This window comes from Pan troglodytes, chromosome 6 (assembly GCF_028858775.2).
Source record: "Pan troglodytes isolate AG18354 chromosome 6, NHGRI_mPanTro3-v2.0_pri, whole genome shotgun sequence".
NCBI lineage: Eukaryota > Metazoa > Chordata > Mammalia > Primates > Hominidae > Pan > Pan troglodytes.
The window spans coordinates 107,320,582-107,332,956 of NC_072404.2; the positions used below are offsets into that span (position 1 = coordinate 107,320,582).

At 45.8% G+C, this 12,375-nt stretch overlaps 1 long non-coding RNA gene across 1 annotated transcript in view; it reads right to left on the minus strand.

Moving 5' to 3' along the window:
• LOC101058335 (collagen, type I, alpha 1a) overlaps positions 1 to 12,375 on the minus strand; it is a 63,415-nt gene that overhangs the window by 24,953 nt on the left and 26,087 nt on the right. Inside the window, exon 3 of the long non-coding RNA XR_010158910.1 lies at positions 1,899 to 1,979. This is a non-coding gene — a long non-coding RNA (collagen, type I, alpha 1a). The remainder of the gene's footprint in view (positions 1 to 1,898; positions 1,980 to 12,375) is intronic.

A 12,375-nucleotide genomic window follows, 5' to 3' on the forward strand; every position in this document is an offset into this window, starting at 1 on the left:
TATCCTTTGGGTCTCTGATGGAACAGCTCTGATGAGGAAATGTTCCTTTAATTATGTGGAAGGCCAATTACCACGTTATAGCCACATTGTTTTGCAGATTGCATATAATTTCACCATTTCCATAGCTTCAGCACTATAATTCTGGAGAAAATTCAGGCACCAAGGAGACACTTGAGGCACACTATGCTGGAGACAAAGATGTTTTAGTGAACTCAATTTAAGCTTCAACATTAAAGTTATTTTGTTGAATAAAACATAATGCAATAATGAGCTTGTGTATGTCAACTGTATAGTGCAGGTAATAATAGCTAGAGAGAGCATGTCCCGTCTTCTCTTTTTAATGCTCATTCAAGTAATACATAATGCTATAGAGAGAACCTTTCTCTAATATGTGCTTCATCTCAGGCTGAGCGTGTTTTGGGCAACTGTGCTTCATGAAAAAGAAAAAAAGTAAAGGATCTAATTTGGGAGCCATTCACAAAAGTGCTACCACTTGATTTTTTTTATAGTCTGAGATTTCTTATTCCCAGTGCCTACCAGGAATGGACTTTCTGGAGAAGCTCAGATTAATCACTCCTTATGAGAGGTGACAGCATGCTGGCAGCCCTCACAGCCCTCGCTCGCTCTCGGCGCCTCCTCTGCCTGGGCTCCCACTTTGGCGGCACTTGAGGAGCCCTTCAGCCCGCGGCTGCACGGTGGGAGCCCCTTTCTGGGCTGGCCAAGGTCGGAGCTGGCTCCCTCAGCTTGCAGGGAGGTGTGGAGAGAGAGACGTGAGCCGGAACCGGGGCTACGCGCGCTGCTTGCCTGCCGGCTGGAGTTCCGGGTGGGCGTGGGTTTGGCAGCCCCGCACTAGGAGCTGCCGGCCCGGGCAGTGAGGGGCTTAGCACCTGGGCCAGCAGCTGCTGTGCTCGACTTCTCGCCGGGCCTTAGCTGCCTCCCCGCGGGGCAGGGCTCGGGACCTGCAGCCCGCCATTCCTTAGTCTCCTCACTCCGTGGGCTCCTGTGCGGCCCGAGCCTCCCCGACGAACACCGCCCCCTGCTCCACGGCACCCAGTCCCATCGACCACCCAAGGGATGAAGAGTGTGGGTGCATGGACAGGGACTGGCAGGCAGCTCCACCTGCAGCTCCTGTGCGGGATCCACTGGGTGAAGCCAGCTGGGCTCCTGAGTCTGATGGGGACTTGTAGAACCTTTATGTCTAGCTAAGGAATTGTACATACACCACTCGACACTCTGTATCTAGATCAAGGTTTGTAAACACACCAATCAGCACCCTGTGTCTAGCTCAGGGTTTGTGAATGCAACAATCGACATTCTGTATCTAGCCATTATGGTGGGGACTTGGAGAACCTTTGTGTGGACACTCTGTATCTAGCTAATCTAGTGGGGACGTGGGGACACTTTGTGTCTAGCTGAGGGATTGTAAACGCACCAATCAGCGCCCTGTCGAAACACACCATTCAGGCTCTCTGTAAAATGGACCAATCAGCAGGATGTGGGTGGGGCCAGGTAAGAGAATAAAAGCAGGCTGCCCGAGCCAGCAGTGGCAACCCGCTGGAGTCCCCTTCCACACTGTGGAAGTTTGTTCTTTCGCTCTTTGCAATAAATCTTGTCGCTGCTCACTGTTTGGGTCCACACTGCCTTTATGAGCTGTAACACTCACCGAGAAGGTCTGCAGCTTCACTCCTGAAGCCAGCGAGACCATGAACCCACCAGGAGAAATGAACAACTCCAGACGTGCAGCCTTAAGAGCTGTAACAGTCACCGTGAAGGTCTGCAGCTTCACTCCTGAGCCAGCGAGACCACGAACCCCACCAGAAGGAAGAAGCTTCGAACACATCCGAACATCAGAAGGAAAAAACTCCAGACACGCCACCTTTAAGAAGTGTAACACTCACCAGGAGGGTCCGTGGCTTCATTCTTGAAGTCAGTGAGACCCACCAATTCCGGACACACGTATACACTTGGCACTGGGAGGTCTGTATGGAGCAAGTGAAGAAATCAGCAGAGTGAAGATAGAGGGAGAACAACATGATGGGGGAAAGGCAAAGTTACTGTCATGTTGGTTTCAATTCTGCCACTCATGAGTGAGACCCATGACCTCCTCTCTGTAGGACTCTGTTGTTCTTATCTGTAGAGTGGAGGAATAGAAGGGCCTTTTAAAGTATTAACATTTCCTGACCTATCTGTAAAACAGTTTCATTCAAACTGATGGGAATCTTGACTACTTTGCCAAGAGGACATAATAATCATCAAGCTGAATGCACCAAACAACATTGCCTGAAACTATCTAAGCAAAAACTGAGAAAGTTACACAGGACAGACAAACCTCCTATAAGAGTAAGAACTCTTTAGCACATGCTTAGTGTGTCAAAGACAATGCTGTGTTCACACCATTCCTCTTCCTGGACATGCAGAAAGACTACATTTCCCAGCCTTACTTGCAGTTAGTTTGGAACCATGTGACTGCATTTCCACCAATAGGAATGTAAGAAATCCCTTCAGGCCAAGGTTATCAAAGGCAAGTGTGAGCTATGTTCCCTCTCTTCCTATCCATATGGCTACAAGTGAAAAACTCTGAGATGGCAGAATTAAAAGATGGAAACCTCCAGAATCTCTGAATCACTGTTGGACAAGGGCCCCCAAGGAGAACCCCTGCCCTGCACCAGACTATGCTATGGGTGCCAACCCACTGAGAGTTCAGGGTTTATTCGTCTCAGCAGCAGTCTATTGTTACACTGACTAACATCCTAAGGTTTGAGCAATCTAGCATATTGTTAATTGAAGCTAGATTTCAATTACACTGAGAAACTTATCTATTTAAAAATAAAAACTCTCCTAAAAAAAACAAATAATCCACAGTCCTTTTAACAACATGTGGCGAATTTGCAAAACAAACAAACAAACAAACAAACAAAAAAACTGGCCACATATTAGGCCATAAAGAAGTCTCAACAAAATCCACTATGCGATTGACATTGTCCAGACCACATTTTCCTGATCATAATGCAACAAAATTAGAAGTCAACAGCAAGAAGATAGCTAAACACAAGCATACATTAGGAAAATTAAAAATATCCTTTCATGAGTTAAATGAAAAATCACAATAGAAATTACTAAACATTTACAACTGAATGAAAACACAACTTTATATATATGTATGTATTTTTGTGTGTGTGAGTCTTCCAACTTTGTTCTTCTTTTACAAGGTTATTTGGGAAATTCTGGGTCTCCTGCAATTCCTCATACAGTTTTATGCTGTTTGTCAATTTCTGTGGCTGGGATGAACTTATCGTAGTTCTCATAGACCAGGGTTTGCATGTCGCTGTCTAGAGCCCGGATCTGCTGCACCATGCCCGTCTCACTGTCCATCAGCTGGGCCAGAGAGCACTCTCTAGGCAGCTTGTCTAGGTAAACTTCCGGGTCGAAGTGCGCCCCGTTCAGATCAGTGGGGTCCAGGGGGTCGGACCCCGCGGGGAGTCCCACCGCCTCCCCTTCTGAGAGGCCGTTGTAAAGCTTTAGCATCCTGTGCGCCTTCCACCGACGCTCCATGAGCCTCCACATCGGGCCCTTCTGGGGAGTCCCCAGGTCCACACCCCGGGCTAGGCCCAGCGACAGCTGCCGCCGCCATAGCTCCAACTGCAGTCCACGGGCATAACTTTTTATATTTTTAAGTTGGATATATGGAGCTACTTGGCTTTTGCTTTCATCACATCATTGAGGAAAGAAGTGGTTGCTTATGGTACCCCTGTTTTTACTGCAACCTGTAATGGATGAGAACCTCCCTGTTGCAGAGAGCAAAACACTGAACTAAATTGTGCTGTAACACAGCCCTGTGTTGGGGGATTGGGAGTGATCATGCAAACGCTTGCAAATTTGCACAGTGACAGACACAATCGTTTGGGCAGCTGTTCACTATATGAAAAGGCAATTGACCAAAAGTCAGTTACTGAGCTATCTCAATACTTTCATTTTATTTTAACTTTTGGCAACCAGGTGCAATTAAAGGAGAGAAAGAAAACAAAGTGATAAGTGTAAGATAATGTACACACATGTGTAAAAGAAAATGACAAGACAGGATGACTATTTGTCTCTTGGTTAGCTCCTTGGGCTCTATGTCTCCTTCCTCAAAGAACCTCGTTTTCCTTTGTCCAGATTTGTTAGGGTGGATAATCCAGGCGCCTGCTCTCCCATGATGGAAGCCAAAGACGTCCCTGGAGCCGCCTCCTGCTGCACCCTTTCCTGCACTGCCCACATGGACACAACTCAGCCGATTAGACTTCCTCTCAGAACTTTAGTCTTGAACAAAGGGATTAAAGGGTGAAGTGACTGAAGGTATGCCCTTCCAAAGTGGTACGTGAGCTAATGGCTAAAGTTTGCCAAGCCCATCCAAGCACATTTTTTCGTAATTTTTATTTATTTATTTTTTTAAGACAGAGTCTTGCTCTGTTGCCCAGGCTGGAGTGCAGTGGCCTGATCTCGGTTCACTGCAACCTCTGTCTCCCGGCTTCAAAGGAGTCTCCTGCCTCAGCCTCCCCAGTAGCTGGGATTACAGGCATACGCCACCATGCCTGGCTAATTTTTTTTTTTTTTTTGTATTTTTAGTAGAGACAGGGTTTCACCATGTTGGCCAGGCTGGTCTCGAACTCCTGACCTTGTGATTCGCCTGCCTCAGCCTCCCAAAGGACTGGGATTGCACGCATGAGCCACCACGCCCAGCTTCCAAAAGTTTTAAGCAGAGCTCAGAGGTCTTAACCACAGGCACATCGGAGGAGCATTTTTGAAATGCTTTCCAGCTTCCTCAATAGGAATGGAAGCCAAACTCCGAATTGATGACTCCTTTGAGGAAGTCGAAAGCTGTAAGGAAAGCCAGGAACAGGGGCAAGGGAGGGATGCGTCCCGAATGATCCTGTGCCAATTCTTTCTGGAATCCTTGATGTGATCTCAGCTGCCCTTTCTATACATGACACAGTGATTGTGGCACCCACTGGTCTAGATGTGGTCTACAAGGAACCCCGAAAGGGAAGGGCACAGTGAGCAGGGCCATCGGCCTGAGTGACGAGGATTTGAGAGGGCAGGTTGGATGCAGGGAGAGGACTGGCCAAATGCCATGTGTCTGGACTTAGACTGCCTGGTTCAAATTGGACTTCACCCTTTTTGACTTCGTGATCTGGTACAAGCTACATGAAAATCCGTTGCGCCTTTTCTAGTCTGTAAAATCATCATGAAATGTGCACTAATAACGTGGAGACTATGCAGATGAAATGAAACCAGCTGCATAGAGCACAGAGCTCAGAGCCTGGCCTTTAGGAAGCCCTCAGTAAGGGTTCATGATGCCATGGTGTCTGTCGTCATCCTCTTTATCCTCATCATCACCTTCATAATCTCTTTGTTGTTCTTAGGGAATAGTTTAGAGGGACTGATTCCCTGCTATCATGGGTGAGATGTCTATGAAAAGGACAACCAGTGGGGGAGGAAAGAAAAATTTTGAATAAGATTTCTGAGACCCCCAGCACAACCAAGAACAGAAACTCCACAGTCTGCTGAGGACAGAGTTTGCATATTGGTCTCCTCACATCTGCCCAGCGCATTCTCCTGTTTGTCCTGAGGAGGAGGAAACAAGGCTCCTGACCGTCCCTCAGCACTCACTTGAAGGGGTGGCCTGCCCCTCCACACCTGTGGGTATTTCTAGTTGGGTGGGATGAGAGACTGAGAAAAGAAATAAGACACAGAGACAAAGTATGGAGAAACAACAGTGGGCCTAGGGGACCGGCACTCAGCATACCAAGGATCTGAACCGGCACAGGCCTCTGAGTTCCCTCAGTTTTTATTGATTATTATTTTTATTATTTTAGCAAAAAGGAATGTAGTAGGAGGGCAGGGTGATAATAAGGAGAAGGTCAGCAACGAACATGTGAGCAATACAATCTAAGTCATAAGGAAGTTCAAGGGAAGGTACTATGACTGGACGTGTCTCTAAGCAAGATTTATGTTTCTCTCCAGCCAAACATCTCAGTGGAGTAAAGAATAACAAGGCAGCATTGCTGCAAACATGTCTCACCTCCCACCATAGGGCGGTTTTTCTCCCATCTCAGAATTGAACAAATGTACAATCGGGTTTTATACCGAGACATTCAGTTCCCAGGGGCAGGCAGGAGACAGCGGCCTTCCTCTCTCTCAACTGCAAGAGGATTTCCTCTTTGACTAATCCACCTCAGCACAGACCCTTTACTGGTGTCGGGCTCGGGGACGGTCAGGTCTTTCTCCTCCCACGAGGCCACTTTTCAGACTATCACATGGGGAGAAACCTTGGACAATACGGCGCTTTCAAGGGCAGAGCTCCCTGAGGCTTTCCACAGTGTATTGTGCCCCCGGTTTATTGAGAATAGAGAATGGCGATGACTTTTACCAAGTATACTGCTTGGAAACAACTTGTTAACAAGGCACGTCCTGCACAGCCCTAGATCCCTTAAACCTTGATTTCATACAACACATGCTTTTGTGAGCTTCAGGTTGGGTCAAAGTGGTTTGTTCAAAGTGACTGGGGCAAAGCTACAGATTAACAACATCTCAGCAAAGAAATTGTTGAAAGTACAGGCCTTTTTCAAAATGGAGTCTCTTATGTCTTTCCTTTCTACATAGACACAGTAAGAGTCTGATCGCTCTTTCTTTTGCCTACACTCACTGAACTGCCCTTCCCCTCTGCTGGGCCATGACCACGGAGAACAGGTCCACTGTCCTCCCTGCATGGTGCACCATGGAGGCTCAGACTCCGTCCTCGAGGCTGGCAAGAAGACAGGGTAAGACATGAGCCTCCTGATACAGGTGATGTCTGTGGAGCCCACAGGACTGCAACCTCACACTGCAGGGCTGGAGGCACAGACTATTTACTATTCTGTGGCCTGGGGGCTCAAGGCACAGAGCTCCTCATTAGTCAAAGTCGCCCAAGTTCCCCAACCACTAAGGATTTCCTCATAATAATGCAAGAAGAAGAAGAGAAAAGTGAGTGTCCATAGAAGCTTTGGGGCTCTTCCTTTAATCAGGAGAAAGCTGGTGTGTATTCTTCACTTCTTTCTTTTCTTTTTAAACATCCAACTGCTTTAATTTTCATCTTTATTATGGGAAAATATACCATGTATAAATATTAAAAATTATAAATATATATTAGTTCATATAGAATGGCCAGTATAAACATTTACAGTTTCCACTCTTTTTCAGTTTACAGTTTCATGACATTAAGTACGTTCACATTGTTTAGCAACCATCACCGTCATCGTCTCTGGAACAGTTTTATCTTTCAAAATGGAAATTGCACCCATTCACCAAGCTCTCCACTCCTCTCTCTTGCCCACCCCTGGGGGCCACCTTTCTAGTTTGCAACTCTCTGAGTTTAACTACTCTAGACACTTGATAGATAAGTGGAATCATACCGTGTTTAATTTTCTTGTTTTGGAGACAGAGTCTTTCTCTGTCACCCAGGCTGGAGTGCAGTGGCGTGATCTCGGCCCACTGCAACCTCCACATCGTGGGTTCAAGCGATTCTTCTGTCTCAGTCTCCGGAGTAGCTGGGATTACAGGCGTGCGCCACCACGCCCAGCTAATTTTTGTATTTTTAATAGAGACCATATTGGCCAGGCTGGTCTCGAACTCCTGACCTGAAGTGATCCGCCTGGCTCAGCCTCCCAAAGTGCTGGGGTTACAGGTGCGAGCCACTGAGCCTGGGTGTGTTTATCCTTTTGGGATTCATTTATTTCACTGATGATAATGTTTACAAGGTTCATCCATGTTGTGGCCTGCGTCAGAAGTGCCTGTTTTTTTTTGTTTGTTTGTCTTTTGTTTGTTTGTTCGTTTGACTTTGTTTTGTTTTGTGTTTCCATGGAGCCTCACTCTGTCTCACAGGCTGGAGTGCAGTGGCACAATCTGGGCTCACTGCAACCTCCACCTCCTGGGTTCCAGCCATTCTTGTGCCTCAGCCTCCCGAGTAGTTGGGACTATAGGCACACGCCACCACGCTCGTCTCATTTTTTGCATTTTCAGTAGAGACAGGGTTTCACCAAGATGGCCAGGCTGGTCTTGAATTCCTGACCTCAGGTGATCCGCCCACCTCGGTCTTCCAAGACGCTGCGATTACAGGCGTGAGCCACCGCACCGGCCAGAAGTGCCTGCCTTTTTAAGGCTGAATAGTCTTCCATTGTATGAAGGAACTGCAGTGTGCTTTGTCATTCATCTGTCCACGAACCCTTGGGTTGCTTCCACATTTTGGCTGTTGTGAATAATGCTGCTATGAATATGGGTGTACACAAATCTGTCTTCCACTCCTGGCTTCTAATTCTTTTTGGTAGGTACCCACAAATGAAACTGCGGGAACATCTGATCATTCTGTTTCTAATTTTTCCAGTAGATGCCATACTATTTTCCCCGTTCCTTCACGGTTTTACATTCCCTCCGATCATATTCGAGCATTCCTACTTCCCTCTAGTCTCACCAATGCTTGTTTGTTTATCATATCCATCCTAATGTGTGGTATGACATTCTTGGTTTGATTTGTGCTTCCCTATGATGAGTGACTTTGAACATCATTTTAGATGCTTATTGGCCATTGCTATATCTTCTTTAGGAACACGTCTACTCGAGTCTTCTGACCATTGTTGATGGGATGCTTTGGGTTTCTTGTTGTTTAGTTCTAGCTGTTCTTTATATATGATGGATATCAGCCTCTTTTCAGATATATGCTTTGCAAATATTTTTCCTAATCCATGGGTTATCTTTTCACTCAGTTCACAGTGTTTTTTGCTGCACAAAAGTGTCTGTCATTTAGATGTAATCCAAGGAATCTAATTTTCTTTTGTTGCCTATGCTTTTGGTGTCATATCCCAGAGAACATTGCCCAATCTGATGTCATGAAAGCGTGGCCAATGTTTTCTTTTAGGCGTATGATACTTTTAGCCCTTGGGGTGAGGTCTTTGATCCAGTTTGTGTTAATTTTTGCACCTGGTGTGACATAGGGTCCACCTTCATTCTTCTGCATGTGGAAATCAAGTTTCTCCAACACCATTTCTTGAAAAGGCTGCTTTTCCACCAATGAGCTTTCTTAGCACTCATGTGAAAAATCATTTGAACATATAGGTGAGAAGTTATTTCTGGGCTCCAAAACAAACAAACAACAACAGACAACAGATAAGGATACAGCATGGTCTGGGCGCAGTCACTCAACGCCTGTAATCCCAGCACTTTGGGAGGCCGAGGAGGGCGGATCACCTGAGGTCCGGAGTTGAAGACCAGCCTGACCGACAGGGAGAAACCCCCGTCTCTACTAGAAATACAACATTAGCTGGGCGTGCTGGCGCATGCCTGTAATCCCAGCTACTCGGGAGGTGGAGGCAGGAGCATCGCTTGAACCCAGGAGGCAGAGGTTATGGTGAGCCAAGATTGCACCATGACACTCCAGCCTGGGCAACAAGAGCAAAACTCCATCTCAAAAAAAAAAACAAAAAACAAAAAACCAGCATGATTTCAAGAGCGGAAAGAGAAGAGCTTAAAAACCAGCATAATGAGAAAGTTAGGAAGCTTCTTACCAAAGCATCTGGAAATATGCAAGCAATTCTTGTGAACTAAAATTTTCATACTGTACTATCAAACACTAGAACTCACTTATTCCATCTTTCTGTATTTTGGGACACAATTATCCACTTGTCTTCATTCCCTATCCCACCCCTTTTCTTCCTAGCGTCTGCTGATCACCTTTATACTTTCCACCTTCCTGAGATTCCTATTGTGTGTAGGTGGGTGATGGAGTCTCTTTCTGTTGCCTAGGTTGGAGTACACAGGCAAAATCCGGGCTCACTGTAAGCTCCACCTCCCGAGTTCAAGTGCTTCTTGGGCCTCAGCCCTCTGAGTAGCTGAGACTACAGGCACGCGTCACCATGCCCGGCTCATTGTTTGTGTTTTCCGTAGAGACGGGGTTTCACCATGTTGGCCAGGCAGGTCTCGAACTCCTGGACTCAAGTGATCCGTGCGACTCAGCCTCCAAGAGTGCTGGGATTACAGGCCTGAGCCCCCACACCTGGCCAAGGTGTCCTTTTTTCTTCCTACATAGAAGTGAGGACATGAAATATTTGTCATTCTGTGCCTGGCTTCTTTCATTTAATATACAGACCTGCAATCTCATCCATTTTGTCTGCAGCGGAGAGGAGTTTCTTCCTTTTTAGGCTGAATAATACTTCATTGGGTGTGTATACCACAGTTTCTTCATTGAAACAAATTTCTGAAGAGCAAATATTTTTAAAATGTCTCAGAATGTGAAACCTCAGGGATACTGTGTCCATTTTATTCTTTTCTATTTCCCATCTTATGTATATGCAAGTGTATAACAAAGCAGCAATCAATGTGTGTATAAATCTACAACTTCAACAAATGTAAAATATAAATGCTGAGTGGTGGCTGGGCGCGGTCGCTCATGCCTGTAATCCCAGCACTTTGGGAGGCGGAAGCGGGCGGATCACCCGAGGTCGGGAGTTCAAGACCAGCCTGACCAAAATGGAGAAACACTGTCCCTATTAACAATACACACACACAAAAAATTAGCCAGGCATGTTAGCGCATGCCTGTAATCCCAGCTACTTGGAAGGCTGAGACAGGAGAATTGCTTGAATACGGGAGGCAGAGGTTGCAGTGAGCCGAGACTGTGCCATTGAACTCCAGCCTGGGCAACAAGAGTGAAACTCTGACTCAAAAAATAAGGAAAAGAAAGAAATAGAAAATGTGAAATGGTAAGAAAAAACAGCATAATAAACATTTGTATGGTGTTGATGGACAATGCATTTGAAGATAATATTTGAAGAAATCATATTACAATTAATTTCTGTTCTTACACATTGGAGCTTGATGCCTCTAAAAACTTCGTCATTGGAACCACCTCTGGGGCTTTAAAAGAAAAAAAAAAATCCACATACTCACACAGGTGCAAGGAAATCAGAATCTCAGGTATTGAGACCCAGGGCCTCATCATTTGTAAGCTCCCCAGGTGAGTTGACTCAAAACCAAGATTGAGGAACGGCGACATGGATCTCTACACATAACCTGCCTAAATAGATTCTCTAGAAGCAGTTTATAAAGAAATTCCACATGAACTGTGGAAGAGGATATGAATTTGATGTACAGTATGTCCTCACTTAACATCTTTGAAAGTCTCTTGGAAACTTCACCTCGAAGCAAAATGATGTATAGTGAAACCACTTATTTTTCATCAACAGTATAACTACACAACTTTGAACAACCAATGGTGTTGGAGGACCTCCTGTACATTGTTTCCATAAAGTCAGTTTTCAGGGAATTCCAAAACGAAGTGAGGACTTCGTGTATATAAAAAGATGGTTGTGATTCCACCTGGATGACAGGGTTATTGCTCAGAAACTAAAAGAGGCCGCCTAGGTATAGAGGATTCAGTCATGAGGTTTCTGCTAAACAAAGGATACCAGAATCCTCACCCATTCCAGTTAAAGGCATAACGAAGAAAGCAATATTCACAAAGGAAATGCAGAAAGGAATAAAAGCCATCAAGCCACAAAAATAATGTGACTAAGGGGCAGGATTTGCAGATGTAGAGATTTAATGTGGTTGCCCTTTCTCACCCACACAAGAAAAAGGATGGAACAGATCATGAAATTCGACTGTTCTGCTGAGCACCCTCCGCAGGGCACTTTGTATGTCCCTGTTTCTCAGGCTGTAGATGAAAGGGTTCAGCATGGGAGTGACCACAGCGTACATCACTGACGCCACCACACCATTGCTGGGGGGTGGTGACACAGCTGAAGTCAGGTACATGCCAATGCCTGTTCCATAAAATCAGCAAACAACTGCTAGGTGAGAGGCACAGGTGGAGAAGGCTTTATACTTCCCATATGACAATGAAATCCTTAGAATGGAGGGGATGATTTTATAGTAAGACCATAGGATCCCTGAAATGGGAAGAAAACCAAACATAGTACTCTCGAAATATATGAATATGCTATTGATGACGCTGTCAGAACAGGCAAGTTTGAGAAGTTGAGAGGGGTCACAGACAAAATGAGAGATTTCCACATTCTTGATGATGGTGAATTGTAACACAACTCAACTGTGCAGCTGGGAATCCAACAGGCTAAGGAAAAAGGACACCAAAACGAAGAAGACACAGAGGTGAGGATTCACGATGACTGGGTAGTGCAGAGGGCGACAGATAGCTACAAAGCAGTCATAGGCCATCACAGTCAGGAGCATGGCTTCTATACATGCAAAAAGGACGAAGAAAGACATCTGCGTCAGACAGCCCGCATGAGAGATGACTCTGCTATGCGACTGCATGTCCACAATCATCTTGGGAACCGTGGCCGAGGT